The sequence below is a fragment of the Chiloscyllium punctatum genome, chromosome 49, assembly GCF_047496795.1.
Source record: "Chiloscyllium punctatum isolate Juve2018m chromosome 49, sChiPun1.3, whole genome shotgun sequence".
Taxonomy (NCBI): domain Eukaryota; kingdom Metazoa; phylum Chordata; class Chondrichthyes; order Orectolobiformes; family Hemiscylliidae; genus Chiloscyllium; species Chiloscyllium punctatum.
The window spans coordinates 6126086-6140330 of NC_092787.1; the positions used below are offsets into that span (position 1 = coordinate 6126086).

At 44.8% G+C, this 14245-nt stretch overlaps 1 protein-coding gene across 2 annotated transcripts in view; it reads left to right on the plus strand.

Moving 5' to 3' along the window:
* Positions 1-1468: 1468 nt before the first annotated feature.
* rabgap1 (RAB GTPase activating protein 1) overlaps positions 1469-14245 on the plus strand; it is a 182049-nt gene continuing 169272 nt past the window's right edge. Inside the window, exon 1 of one of the 2 annotated variants that reach the window (XM_072566093.1) lies at positions 1469-1543. The gene's annotated coding sequence lies outside the window, so the exon portion shown is untranslated. The remainder of the gene's footprint in view (positions 1544-14245) is intronic. The other variant, XM_072566095.1, reaches the window with a different exon arrangement.

The following is a 14245-nucleotide window of genomic DNA, read 5'->3' on the forward strand; positions in this document are numbered from 1 at the left end:
TCATATAGCACCTTGGTCCTGGAGGGATGCAGTATCATTTTTACTGTATCAGTTGTATATGGTAGAAATGACAAATAAAGCTACTCTTGATTCTTGACTAATGCTGTGAGTGACGGTGGCATGATGACCGACATGTGCAGAGCCTCAGAGCAGATGCACAGCCATGCAGCTTAGAAGGAACATTGATGCTAACAAAACCTAACTCCCCTTCTTCTGTGTCCAAATTCCCAACATGTTTGCTCACCAATATCTAAACTTGTAGACAAAATGCCATTTATGTGTGATATTCAGTGGACTTATAATTAATTATCTGCACCATTGAAAGTCTGTTGAGGTAATGTTTCAGCCCTACTTGTTTATTCCTTTGCATATTATCAAAGCTCCTCATAAACAAAGGACAGATTTCAATTAAATTTGTTATATAGATGGTCAAAGGAAAAACTGATTAGTTTGTGGTCAATGATATTTTTTAAATGAGATCTGGAAATATTGGGAAATGGGAGGAATTCATTGTGTTTCAGAATGGCTTGGGTTGCTTTACAAAATTTTGAATTATTTTGGCTGCTGTGGCGGACTTTGTCGCTGGTTTCAATAAGTGTGCAGCATTTTCTGAGCAGATTGCTTGATGTGGATTGATCTGAAGCCTCCTCAACAGTTGGAAGCCCTGAATAAAAACACTTTGTAGTTACAGAATATCAACAGGGTGGGCCAAGGCCTCAAAGAAGAACTGTGTACTTGTATTAATGCTGGGTTAACACAGCATGGTGGGCAGATGCACTCTGAGTGCCTTCTTCACTTGGTACAACTTGTGTACAACGTATCAATGAGGTGGGGGTGAACCATTTCACGTACAATCCTGGGGAGTTAAGACATATTGAGGAAGAACATAAGAATGTTTTGATACACAGCTCGTTCTGATATAATACATGTTTCGTTAATGCGAATTTGCTAGAATGCAATTGCAGTGGGGGCATTGTTTCTGAAGTGCAAACTTTTAAAACGTGTCTTGGCTGTAATGCCATTACATGGTCAACACTTTAAGGGCTGTTTCAAAAGCACGATTTTTCTATAACATGAGATTGCACCAGAACCAACCATCGCGTTATAGAAGAACTGACTGTAGTTCAACAAAACATAGGCACCTTGCAGGAAACTGCCTGTTGGTTCCTGCTGTCTCCATTTGGGCAAGTGCCAGGGTCCCTTTAAGGCGAAGATTACAATAGACGGGTTGTTCGTTCTGATAAAGAGTCTCTATTTGTCTCCACACAGATGCTGCCAAATCTGCTGATTTTTCCGAGCAATTTCTGTTCCCTCCGTGTACAGTATTGCCCCTTTAAATTTTCAAGCGGTGTAGGGCGCGTGCGCACCGGCCGGCGGGGCGACGGTGGAGGCGCATGTGTACTGGTGCGGAGGCGGACGGACCAACGGACAGTGCAAAACGCATGCGCACGGACCCGCAGGGCGTGTGGGGAGGCGGGCGCATGCGCATTGTCCTGGGGAGCCCGGTGAGCGTGCGGATGACGTCGTGGGGAGGCTGTGGAGGGTAAGAGAAGCTCCGTCGTTTGTTTACTTTCTTCACAGCGAAGGCAGAACCGTGTCCCCGAACACCCGAACACCGAGGCCCGGGCCCGGACAGGAGGAGCGGGTGGAGGAGTCTCCTCTTCCACCGCCGCTCTTGCTCTGTCCCGTTCGCCGCTCGGGGAGACCGAGGCCCGGGGCGTCCCTCCTCCAACCTCAGACCCGGGGCTCGGCGATCCCCAGGTGCGGGAAGCTGGATGCTCGCTGTCGGCTGGGCTCACAGCTGCTGGGGAAGGGTCGAAGCCCGGGGTCTCCGGTAACCTCAGCTCCGGCCCAGCATTGCGCATGTCCCTGATCTCTGCAATGGTTCACTGAGAAGCTGCAAACTTCTGCACCATTCCACCCCACCTCCCCCCCTCCCCCTCCCCCCCCCCCTCCCCCCCCCTCCCCCCCCCTCCCCCCACCCCTCCCCCCCCTCACCCGCCTCCACCCCACCTCCCTCCCCCCTCCCCCCTCCACCCCCCCGGTCTGCACCCCTCCACCCCACCTCCCTCCCCCCACCCCTCCCCCCCTCCCCCCACCCCTCCCCCCCCTCACCCGCCTCCACCCCACCTCCCTCCCCCCCCTCCCCCCACCCCTCCCCCCCCCTCACCCGCCTCCCCCCCCCCCTCCCTCCCCCCTCCCTCCCCCCTCCCCCCTCCACCCCCCCGGTCTGCACCCCTCCACCCCCCCTCCCTGTGCAGACCCCCCCCCCCCCGGTCTGCACCCCTCCACCCCACCTCCCCCCCCCCCCCCCCCGGTCTGCACTCCTCCACCCCACCTCCCCCCCCCTGGTCTGCACCCCTCCACCCCCCCTCCCTGTGCAGGCCCCCCCCCCGGTCTGCACCCCTCCACCCCCCCTCCCTGTGCAGGCCCCCCCCCCGGTCTGCACCCCTCCACCCCACCTCCCCCCCCCCCCCCCCCCCCCCCCGGTCTACACCCCTCCACCCCCCCTCCCTGTGCAGCCCCCCCCCGGTCTGCACCCCTCCACCCCCCCTCCCTGTGCAGCCCCCCCCCCCCCCGGTCTACACCCCTACACCCCCCCTCCCTGTGCAGCCCCCCCCCTCCCAGCCTGCGCCCGCCCCCCCCCCCTCCCAGCCTGCGCCCGCCCCCCCCCCCCCTCCCAGCCTGCGCCCCCCCCCCCTCCCAGCCTGCGCCCCCCCCCCTCCCAGCCTGCGCCCCCCCCCCTCCCAGCCTGCGCCCCCCCCCCCTCCCAGCCTGCGCCCCCCCCCCCTCCCAGCCTGCGCCCCCCCCCTCCCAGCCTGCGCCCCCCCGCCTCCCAGCCTGCGCCACCCCCCCTCCCCCCCATCTTCCCAATCTGTCGCCTCCACTCCACAATGCAGCCTTAATTTCCCACTTCACCTCCCCACCACCTTCCAATGCAACCCCTGTCACCCAATTCCCTCTCCCTCCCTGTTTCCATCTCTACCACTCCCTGTTCTCCTTCCATGCCCTGCATCTCCTAGTTCATTGTACCTTCAACCCCTCAATCAGTTCTTAAGTTGGTTCCCCTGCTGTCCACTAGGCCACCCATTTGGTCCTTTTCCTCCATTCCAACCCAGTTGCGTGCCCTCCCAACCTACTCAGCTGGGATTTTTAACACCCCCACCCAGTCGGTTCTCCCTCAACCCCCTCCACCCACCAATTCACCCTATTTGGATCTATCCCCCAATGCTGCATACACTATCTGTTCGCTGACCCTGTGCCACCTAGGTGTGCCACCCCCACATCCCCTAATCACTCCTCAACTGTGCTACCTATCATCGTGACCAGCCACTGCATGGGCAGCCGCAGTTACTTTACCCCCTCACCCCCAATTACAGGCTCCAGTTTCATACATCTATGCCCTTTTGTAGTGACTGCAAATGTGTGTTCAGTGAAGTAATTTAAACTGCATTATAATATTCTGCCTTTTAGGAAATCTGTAATTGTATGTTATTAAATCACTTCATAGGCGCATTTAAGATGCTTTGCATTCTTACTGCAGTTATATGTGCAAACCATCCAGTCAGTTCCCCTCCCTTCCCAGTGAGATTTCCTGCCTCCCCACCCCAGTCAGCTTCTCCCTCTTTTTTTTAGTAAATTCTGCACTTAATGAATTACACTCAATCCCAAGCAAGTTTCAGTATTGGTTATTGTGGAATATATCAGGACTACATTTCCCAGCTTGCCCAGCTGATTGTCACTTATAGGAAGAACATGCATATTTCACCAAGAAATTGATTTGGTTCTCCTGCTAATTCAATTTCTGCATTCGTTGATGTTGGCTGTTCGTTTTGCGGGTCTTTCGCCCTGATTTTTCAGAGGTTTTTTTGTTTGTTCATTCTGCATCACTGTTTTGTTTTCATGACTGTTTTCTATTGGCTATCAATGATGTAAGGGGTCAGTATTTGCTCTCAGTCTTCAGGTTAAGAATGCGTTCTGTATGCTTAAAAGCCTGCTAGTAATCCATGATTTGGAACAGTCGTATAAAATTAAATATACCTTAGTTATGTCTAAATTAGCTAGCACAATTAAAGGGCACATTTTGTTTTTCCCCCCTCAGGAAGCTGCTTAATGAGATATGATAGCTTTGTATACACAATGTAAGATGCATCACTTGCACCCAGAGTGTAGTCCTTCTGATTTAAGACAGGTGTTGAATTACATATATGTGGAATAAAACAGTTTGGATTAGCAACAAGAGAATATACTACGAGGTCATATACATGTATTTTTTAAATTTTTGGGTGTCTGGAAAGCTAGCAACTTGACTATTCTGTAGAAATTAAAATCACATTGTATTTATATACATTAAATATTTTCATCCCTATATTTTTGATCTAAACCTGATAATGTTAATCTTATTTAATACGCAATGCTGAGTGCCTTTTTATATTTCTCAAGTCATAGGCATTTTTCTTTGATTTGGTTGAAATAATGAAAACCATGGATTTACACACAATTTTTGGATGACACTTCCAAACAGCATTCAAAGTAGACTCTCTGGGTAGGGCATTTGATCTATTTTTTTCCTAATCAACCTGTTCAGAGATGTTATTATACACCTATGGAGCAGGTGGGTATTGAACCCAGGTGTCTCAGTCCAGGGTTAGGGACACTATCACTGCACTACAAGAGGGCCCAGGTAGGGTATTTGAAGTTTCTTTTCTTAGCTCAGTTGTTTGCTTGTTTTACAAGGTGGGAAATAGGCAACTGGTGATGGATATTGCCCCAATTATAGAAATTTAATTTTAAGTGCTAGACATTCATTTACTGCTAAGATAGGCAAGTCAGTAACAACCTCAGTTCAGGAACCCTGCACCAGCCGATTCTACCTCCTACCCAAGATCCACAAGCCTGACTATCCTGGCCAACCTAAGATCTCAGCCTGCTCCTGCTGCACTGAACTCATCTCTACCTACCTCGACACTGACCTGTCCCTCCCCTCAGTCTAGGAACTCTCCACGTACATTTGGGACACCATCCACGTCCTCCTCCACCTCCAAGACTTTCGTTTCCCTGGCCCCCAACGCCTCATCTTCACCATGGACATCCAATCTGCCATGACCAAGGCCTCCAAGCCCTCCGTTTCTTCCTCTCCCGACACCCCACCAGTACCCTTCCATTGACACTCTTATTCGTTTGGCTGAACTGGCCCTTACCCTCAACAATTTCTTCTTCCAATCATCCCACTTCCTCCAGATGAAAGGGTTAGCCATGGGCACCCGTACAGGCCCCGGCTATGCCTGTCTCTTCATTGTCTACATAAAACAGTCCATCTTCCGGAGTTATACAGGCACCACTCCCCACCTCTTCCTCTGCTACGTTGATGACTGCATCGGCGCTATCTCGTGCATCCAAGAGGAGGTCAAACAGTTCATTACTTCACCAACACATTCCTCCCCAACCTTAATTTCACCTGGACCATCTCTGACACCTTCTCCCCCCCCCATCCCCCCACCCCCTCCTATTTCCATCTCCATCCATGAGGACTGACTCAACACTGACATTTTTTACAAACCCACCAACTCCAGCTACCCGGATTATACCTCCTCCCACCCTTTCTCCTGCAAAAATACTATCCTGTATTCCCAATTCCTCTGCCTCCGCCGCATCTGCTTCAAGGAGGACCAGTTCCACCACAGAGCACACCAGATGCCTTCTTTAAAGACCCCTCCCTTAATTTCCCCTCCCACGTGGTTGAAGATGCCCTCCAACGCACCTCATCCATGTCCTGCACCTATGCCCTGGAACCCCACCCCTCCAACCGCAACAAGGACAGATGCCCCAGTCCTCACCTTCCACCCCACTAACCTCTGCAAAAACCGCATTATGTGCTGACATTTCTGCCACCTACAAATGGACCCCACTGCCAGGGACATATTTCCCTCCTTACCCCATCCGCTTTCTGCAAGGACTGTTCACTACATGACTACCTGGTCAGGTCCATGCCCCCTAACAAGCCGCTGTCCCCTCCTGGTACCTTCCCCTGCCACCGCAGGATTGGCAAAACCTGTGCCAACACCTCCCCCCTTTACCTCTGTCCAAGGCCCCAAAGGAACCTTCCACACCCAAAGTTTTACCTGCACTTCCACACACATCATTTATTGTATCCGTTGCTCCCGATGCAGTCTCTTCTACATCGGGGAGACTGGACACCTTCTCGCAGAGCGTTTAAGTGAACATCTCTGGGATACCTGCACCAATCAACCCCATCACCCGACTGCAGGTCCTGGGCCTCTTCTATCGCCGCTCCCTTACCACCTGACACCCAGAGGAAGAACACCTTATTTTCTGCCTCGGGACCCTTCAACCCCAGGGCATCAATGTGGACTTCACCAGTTTCCTTATTTCCCCTCCCATCCACCTTACCCCAGTTCCAACCTGTCAATCTTCCTTCACACCTATCCATTCCACCCTCCTCTCTGACCTATCACCTTCACCCCCACCTCCATCCAACTATTGCACTCTCCCCAGCCCCGCCCCCTCCCATTTGTCTGTCCATCCCTGAGACTCCCAGCCTCATTCTTGCTGAAAGGCTCCGACCTGAAATATTGATTTTCTTGCTGCCTGACCTGCTGTGCTTTTCCAGCAATGCACTCAATACTAGGCAAGTCAGTAGTCTATTCTGGCTTAATTTGAATAATTGAGGACCTATTATTAAAGTCTGCTTTATTGTAATTTCTTTATATTTTTCAGAGTTTTTAAATTTTTCCTTTTTTTCTGCTTAAAAGGGGAAACTTTAGTGTGGGGCACCCATAAGCCCTGGTAAATCTAGAACAAAGCAGTTATTATTTTGCAAGTCATTAAGAATAAAAGCAAGAAAGCTGTTGGAGCGGCACGGTGGCTCCATGGTTAGTGCTGCTGCATCTCAGCACCAGGCACCCAGGTTTGATTCCACGCTTGGGTGACTGTGCAAAGTGCACACACACACGTTCTCCTCGTGTCTGCGTGGTTTTTCTCCGCGTGCTCCGGTTTCCTCCCACAGTTCAAAAATGTGCAGGTTAAGAGGATTGGCTGTGCTTTGTCCACTGTGTCCCTGGAGGTGCAGGCTAGGTAAGCTAGCCATGAGAAATGCAGGGTTACAGGGTAGGGGATAGGTCTGAGAGAGTTGGTGTGCTCTAGGCTGAATGGTATGCTTCCATTCTGGAGGGAACCTAGGATTCTGAAAAGATTCTTAAAGTAATGGTAAGCATGGATTATTGCATAGTGACAGAGCAATAATTTTCTTGGGTTTCTGTGGAAACTTCAAACAAGACCTTCAAAAGGTTGACTGCATAAAGTACCACGTCACTGTTGTGAGATGTGTGAATCTTTCAAGTCTAATGTAATTTTACAGTTTGTTATAAATATTGTATGCATTGTGTTAATAATCTAATTGAAGCCATTGTCAAGACTCTGTACTGCCATTATGCAGTTGTTTATTCAACAGGTGATTTTGTAAGGGGGTATGCAAAATTTTCTTTTCCATTCAGTTGGCAGATTTTTTTTTACAGATTTAACACACTTCAATGAAAATTCAAAAAGTGTTGCTGGATGAGCAACTAACCACCATCTTCTCAAGGGCGTCTAGGGATGGGCAGTAAGTACTGGCCAGCCAGACGCCCACATCCCACAAATTTATTGAATTTTTAAAAAAGCTTAATGCAAATGGAGACAAAATGATTTCTCAGATGAAGTTAAAAGTCATACGTCTGTTATAGTCCCAACAGGTTTATTTGGAAGCACTAGCTTTCAGAGCGCTGCTCCTTCAGGTGGTTATGGAATATAAGATTGTAAGACACAGAATTTATAGCAAAAGTTTACAGTGTGATGCAACTGAGTTGACATATTGAAAAAGACCTAGATTGTTTATTAAGTCTCATCTTTTAGAATGACCATATTGGTTTCAGTTCTTTCATATGTAAATCCTAGAACTTTTTAAAAGTTACATTCTCAAGTGAACTTTAACAATAGGTGCGTTGTCAGCTCAGATAATGTATTGAAGGTGTAAGGTTAAAGTCTGTCTGTGTCCCAATGTTCAGACTGATTCTATTTCTAAAAAAGGGATTTGCAGAGTCTTACATGGATTCATGCAGTTTTTGAGCAAAATAAAATGTAATTCTGTAAGTACGAATTCACCCCACAAGCTGGTGGGGGTGGGGGGGCAGTGTCAGTTAATGTGTTAGTGTGTGTATGTGTGTGAGTGTAAAGGGGTGTAAGTCTGCGAGGGAGGGCTGTGTATGTGTGAGAGAGAGAGAACTTGTGTAAGGGTCTGTAAGGGTGTGTGCGCGCGCGCGCGCGCGCAGTGCAGTGGGGTCACCTGTCGTGTGACATGAATCCAAGGCCCTGGTTGAGGCCATCCCTATAGGTACCACGCTTGGCTGTCAGCCTCTGCTCGGCCACTTTGCATTGTTGCCTGTCCCGAAGTCTGCCTTGGAGGATGGTCACCTGAAGGTCCAAGACCGAATGTCCCAGACGGCTGAAGTGCTCCCTGACAGGGAGGGAATACTCCTGGCTGGTGATTGTTGTGCAGTGTCCGTTCACCCATTGCTGTAGCCTCTGCTCAGTCTTGCCAATGTACTATGCCTTGGGTCATCCTTGCCTGCAGCGTATGAGATAAGACAACGTTGGCCGAGTCACGTGAGTGCCTGCCGCATACGTGGTGGGTGGTGTCCCCATGTGTATAGTGGTATCCATGTCGACATTTTCTCAGGTGAACTATGTACATTAAGAACTATAATTCCGAATTGTCTTTGAAGTCATGAGTGCAAATGCATATGTAGTGTACATGCCAAAAGGCTCTATAGTATCTGAATTTTATTTTATCAGATGTGTAATCATAGAATATGTATACTTCATGTTTTGCTTTTATTTTGTCAATTGTAGTTAATGTTCGAATTTGCCAATTTAACACTGGCTAATTCTCCTTAAATGTTGTTTTAAACCAGAGGTTAACTTTAAAAATAAACTAACAATGAATATTAATAATAAAGTATTAACAGCTTAATTTTTGGAGCTGAATTAGTCATTGGTTTCTAATTTTGAATTCACAATTTGAACTACAATTTCTTTCAAATTAGCAAACAGGGTGAGGTGCTGTTTGATTCAAACTTCAGATGTGGCTTATGTGAAACTGCTTAGTTATGAGTAATTTTCTATGTATTAACCATGATCTGATACAGTACTTTAATGTTTTGACATGCAAATGGGATGCTGGCATTTATTGCAAGGAAATATTTTAAATATGAAAATAGGGATATTCTGCTGTGCCTGTACAGGTCATTGGTGAGACCACATCTAGAGTACTTGTGCAATTTTTGTAGTTATTTTGAGAAAGGATGTAATTCTATTAAAAGCAGTTCCAAGAAAATTCACTCAACTGGTTCCTGGGGTGAAGGGAGTTATCTTATGAGGAAAGGTTGAGCCTTGGTTTGGATTTTCGAAGGATGAGAGGTGGATGCTGAATGTTTGGTTCTCCCTTGTGAGGGACACTGTGCATTTTGACTCTGTGGAATTTGCTTATGTAGAAAGTAGTGGAGGTAGAGTCATTGAATATTTTAAAGCAGAGGTAGATGTTTTCTGGACTAACAAGAGTCAAAACATATTGGGAGTAGGCAGGAAAGTGGAGTGGAAGGCACAATTAGATCAGCCACGGTCTTATCAAAGGGGAGCTGGTGAAGCAGCCCAAAGAGTCCAATGACCTACTCCCCAAATTCCCTGCCCTCAGTTGCTCGTTTTGAAGGAAGCAACAAAAGGAGGCTGTGAGCTTCTCCATTATGTGGAGGTGCTAGTGTTGGACTGGGGTGGTAGTTTTAAAAAAATCACAACAGCTACCTGATGAAGGAGCAGTGCTCCGAAAGCTGGCACTTCCAAATAAACCTGCTGGACTATAACCTGGTGTTGATTGATTTTCAGCTTCTCTATTGTTCAGCTTGTTGTGAAAACACTTGGCAGTAAGTTGCCTAATGCTGTTTCAGATGAGGTTTTGATTTAGCAACCGAGAAATAACTTTTAAAATGTAACTGCATTAAAAAGGAAAGTTGTGACATGTACAAATAATCAAAAGTACATGTCTCTCAGATTAAAAATTATTTTGTTGATGAAAGTTACTTTTCAGTAAAGTTATAAATGAGTACTTGTAAAATTGAGAGCTTGCAGAACTGGTTTATGGATTTTGCAATATTGTATGAAGTCAGCTTAATAACATTGAAGGCTGTTTATCAGTACAGTTTTGGAAAGTGTTTTTTTTGGTTTGGTAGATTCCTCAGCTAGGTAAATTCATTTTCACAGTTCATTTGAATGAGGTTTATTTTATCTAAAGGTGCATAAATCTATTTTCCCTTTGATGGTTTAAAAAATATTAATTGCCAACTTAACTTGTAGAACAATAATCATGGCACTCCTGACTTGTGTAAATATAAAACTGAAGGGCTTCACCATGACTCATGATTGCTTTGGCATCAGAAGGCTGTTGGTTCAAAGCCCATTTTGTAAATCAGACTGCAGTGAATTTTTGGGGTTGTTCTCATTTGAATGAAGCATAGAACCCACATTTCGCCTGTCTCCACAGGTGGGCAAGAGTATGGCACTCTTGAAGATGAGCAGAGTAGTTCTTCCTGGTGCATGAGCCAAAAGTTTAGCACTCATAACGTGAATGAAACAGATTATATTACCCGTATCTTAATGATGTTTGTGTGCAATTTGGCTGTCACAATGAGAACACATTTTCAGAAGTACTCTACAAAAATGACTGAAGTGCTTTGAGATATTCAAAGTTCTTTTATCTGTGCTGATAATCCAGGCAGTGATATCAGTGTGTTTACCTGGGTTTCTCAATGCTAAACTTCAAACAAATATGGATGCTCAGAAATTTTTTCCCTGGCTGTCTCCTGATTGTATGAATGTAATTTAACCAAATATGCTGTTACTTTTAATGTTTGTTATTGGATTCTATCAAAAATGGAATTGACATGCTTAATAAAAAGGAAACCACTTTCTGAATCTTCCATTGGAAGAGCTATATCACTTGTAAATATGGCAAGATTATAGTAGATTTCTGCTTGTTATCCAGTTCACTTCTTAATTTTAATCCACCTTTAATTATTCATTTGAGCAAGTATAACACAGGCATGCATTTGTAAATGGACAAGATGTCAGAGAGTATAATTAATATAAACTAGAAAACTAGGCAGACTACCAAAGCAAATTGCCTTTTTTATTTAAGAATACACTCTCTCACTCATTGAGGTGTTGATCAATGGGTGCCAACATTACTCCAGTGCATGACTTAAGATTTCACAGTTTTACTGTGCGTGTGAGATTATTAACAATGGGGCCATTACAACTGTCTCAGATCCTGTCTTTGTCCAGTGTTCTCACATGCAGACTTTCTTGGATGATGTAAAATGACACCATGACACCATGAGCTGTACCTGCTTGATTGACGTAAGGTAACAAGTGGCTTGTCTAGTTCTGGAAATTATGGGCAGTTACAATGTATGTCACATAGAGGCTAAAGATCGAACAACATGAGTCACATGAAATATAAAATGTTTGTATATTGTGAAAGAAGAGATCAAATATATGAAGCTCTCTGTTAATCGATCCCTTTTCAAAATTGTCCTTTTTAAGTGCAATTAGGAAGAAGTGCTGAGTCCACACTAATGTTTTAAGTTGTCCCTGGATGTGTTTCAATTTGTACTGTCACTATGATGTGACAAAGGCAGAAGTCACATGACAGTTATATTCCAAAAGGTTTATTTGAAATCACAAGCTTTCAGAGAATAGCACCTTCGTCAGGTGAAGTGAGAGAGTAGAGCACACAGACATGAATTTATGAACTGATGAAGAGCTTTTGGCCGAAATGTTGATTCTCTTCCTCAGATGCTGCCTGACCTGTGTTCTTCTAGCACCACATTCTTGACTCTAATCGCCAGCATCTGCAGTACTCACTTTTTCCTGCGGAATTTATAGGCAGAGGGATCAAAAGATCATACAAATCGTGTGAGTGGAGTGTCGAATAATAAGTCTGCAGATGATCAAGTGTGTTAGACTGTGTGAGTAAAGTGTCAACAGCTGACTAATGGGTGAAGGGATGGCCTATCATCCCACTCCAGTCACACCATTTGTATCATCTTGATCTATCTGCCTATAAATTGTGTGCATGCTCTTCTCTTTCGCTTCACCTGACAAAGGGACTGCACTCTGAAAGCTTGTGATTTCAAATAAATCTTTTGGAATATAACCTGGTGTCATGTGACTTCTGACTTTGTCCACCCCAGTCCAACACGGGCACCTCCACATCATGACTGCGATATGACTGTAAATTCAAAGCTGCTTAGCAATGTTGATTTATGATTAGGATTTTAAAATGCATAGCGCTATATATCAGTAATTTCAACGTGGCGATAAGTTTCAAGTGTTGAGATCTGTTATGTTTTGCTTTGTTCCTTCAATTTTTTTTTTCTCCTCTTTGAGAACCTCTGTAGTAGAACTCATTCCTTTTCTAGTAATATCAGCTAGGACCATAACTCTTGGGTCCTCTTGGTAAGATTTGAAATCACTGGATTTGAGGAATCTGTATTTTTCTTTTTAAGATAACACATGTTTGACTTTTTGGATATAATTGTGTTGTGGTGAGGTTTATTCTGTGGCAATTTGAAGATGGCTTTGAATGTTGCTGAGATTTCCTGGAAGTGGAAGATATAACATTGGATTATTTGAAATCTTTATCCAAAGCTAAACTGAGGGCATTAGATGAATTTTGAAGGTAAAAGTGAAAGCAGGAGATTTGACACGGATGCGATGCCATAAGCAATTATCCAGCATTTAGAAATGGAAGGAAACCTGAAATTGGGGTGTCATAACTGAAATTAGCTAAAACACAGTTAGAAATGAAAATACTTAAATTAGAGGAAAAAGCAAAACAGAGGGACATAGAGTTCAGGAAACATGTAAAAGAAAGAGTGATGGGGGAGTGAAAAAGAACGAATTGAACTCCCAAAGTAGTACAGAAATTAGAGAACATAAATTGGCCCTAGACCAGTTAAAGCAAAGAAGAATGGAAGAGGAACTAGTTTTAGAAAAGATGCTATATAAAAGGAGAGAGAGCCTGGAACCAAAAAGTGATATAAAGAAGCATGCTTCTATTTTAGTAAGACTGCACACACCAGAGCCAATTGCTGAAAATTAATTGGGAGACTGATTTATAGTAGAACTGTCTTAAGAAGTCATCAACAAAAGGGGACATGAGGAAAGAAAACCGATATTATTAACACTCGCAGCAGTACAAAAGGAGCGCATTTCGTTAGAATATACTAAGAAGATAGTGTTCAAAAATTCTGAAAAATCTTGGAATATTGACTAGGAGGTGGTTGAGTATTTTATCTCAAAAGAGGAGTTATTTCCTGATGTTTCATATCGATGAGTTATATCAGTATGATATTGAGAAACACTGGGGCAAGTCAGTTACTGATTAGACTTTTTATCTTTCAGAATGGTTAGTGCAGGGAAAAATATTAAGTGGAGGTATAAATGGAGGTACAAAGTTAAAGAGGGATTTGGTAAGTGGGATAGTAGTGGGAGTTGTGAAACAAATTCCTATAGATGGAATTGATTTTATTTTGGGAAATGCTCAAGCATATTCAAGAATATTGGCATCACCAAGGGTGATGGAACAACTGGTAGAAATACAAGGGATTGAAATATTGTAAGAATAACATCTTGGTTTGTTTTCTGTGAGGCCTGTAGAACTGGAACAGAAGCAAAAGAGTTTATGAAACCAGGAGATGATCTGGAAATTGTTATAAGATACACTTTTTGAAAATTGAACTAAAATGGTGAAGATAAAGAGAATGAAGCCTGTATGCTTAGTCCACCATCTTTGATTAAAATAAACACACAATAAACCCGATTTGAAATTATAAACGTCATATCAAACGGTCTGCTGGGAGATGGTCAGAAAAATACCCGAGAGTTATTTGAAAGACAAAGCATTGAGGAAATGAAAACCACCTCAAATACCAGCCAATGACAAAGGGGCAGTGGCCCATCAGGAGATAACTCTGCGTATCATAATGAATTGTACAAGTGGCTCACAAATTTCCAATGGCAGGTCACATTGAGAAAACCCAGACTAAAATATCAAAACAATTTATTGGCTAGAATTGCATAAAAATGTAGTCAAATTTTGCCAGGCATGCCAACACATGTCCAGTAATGGGGG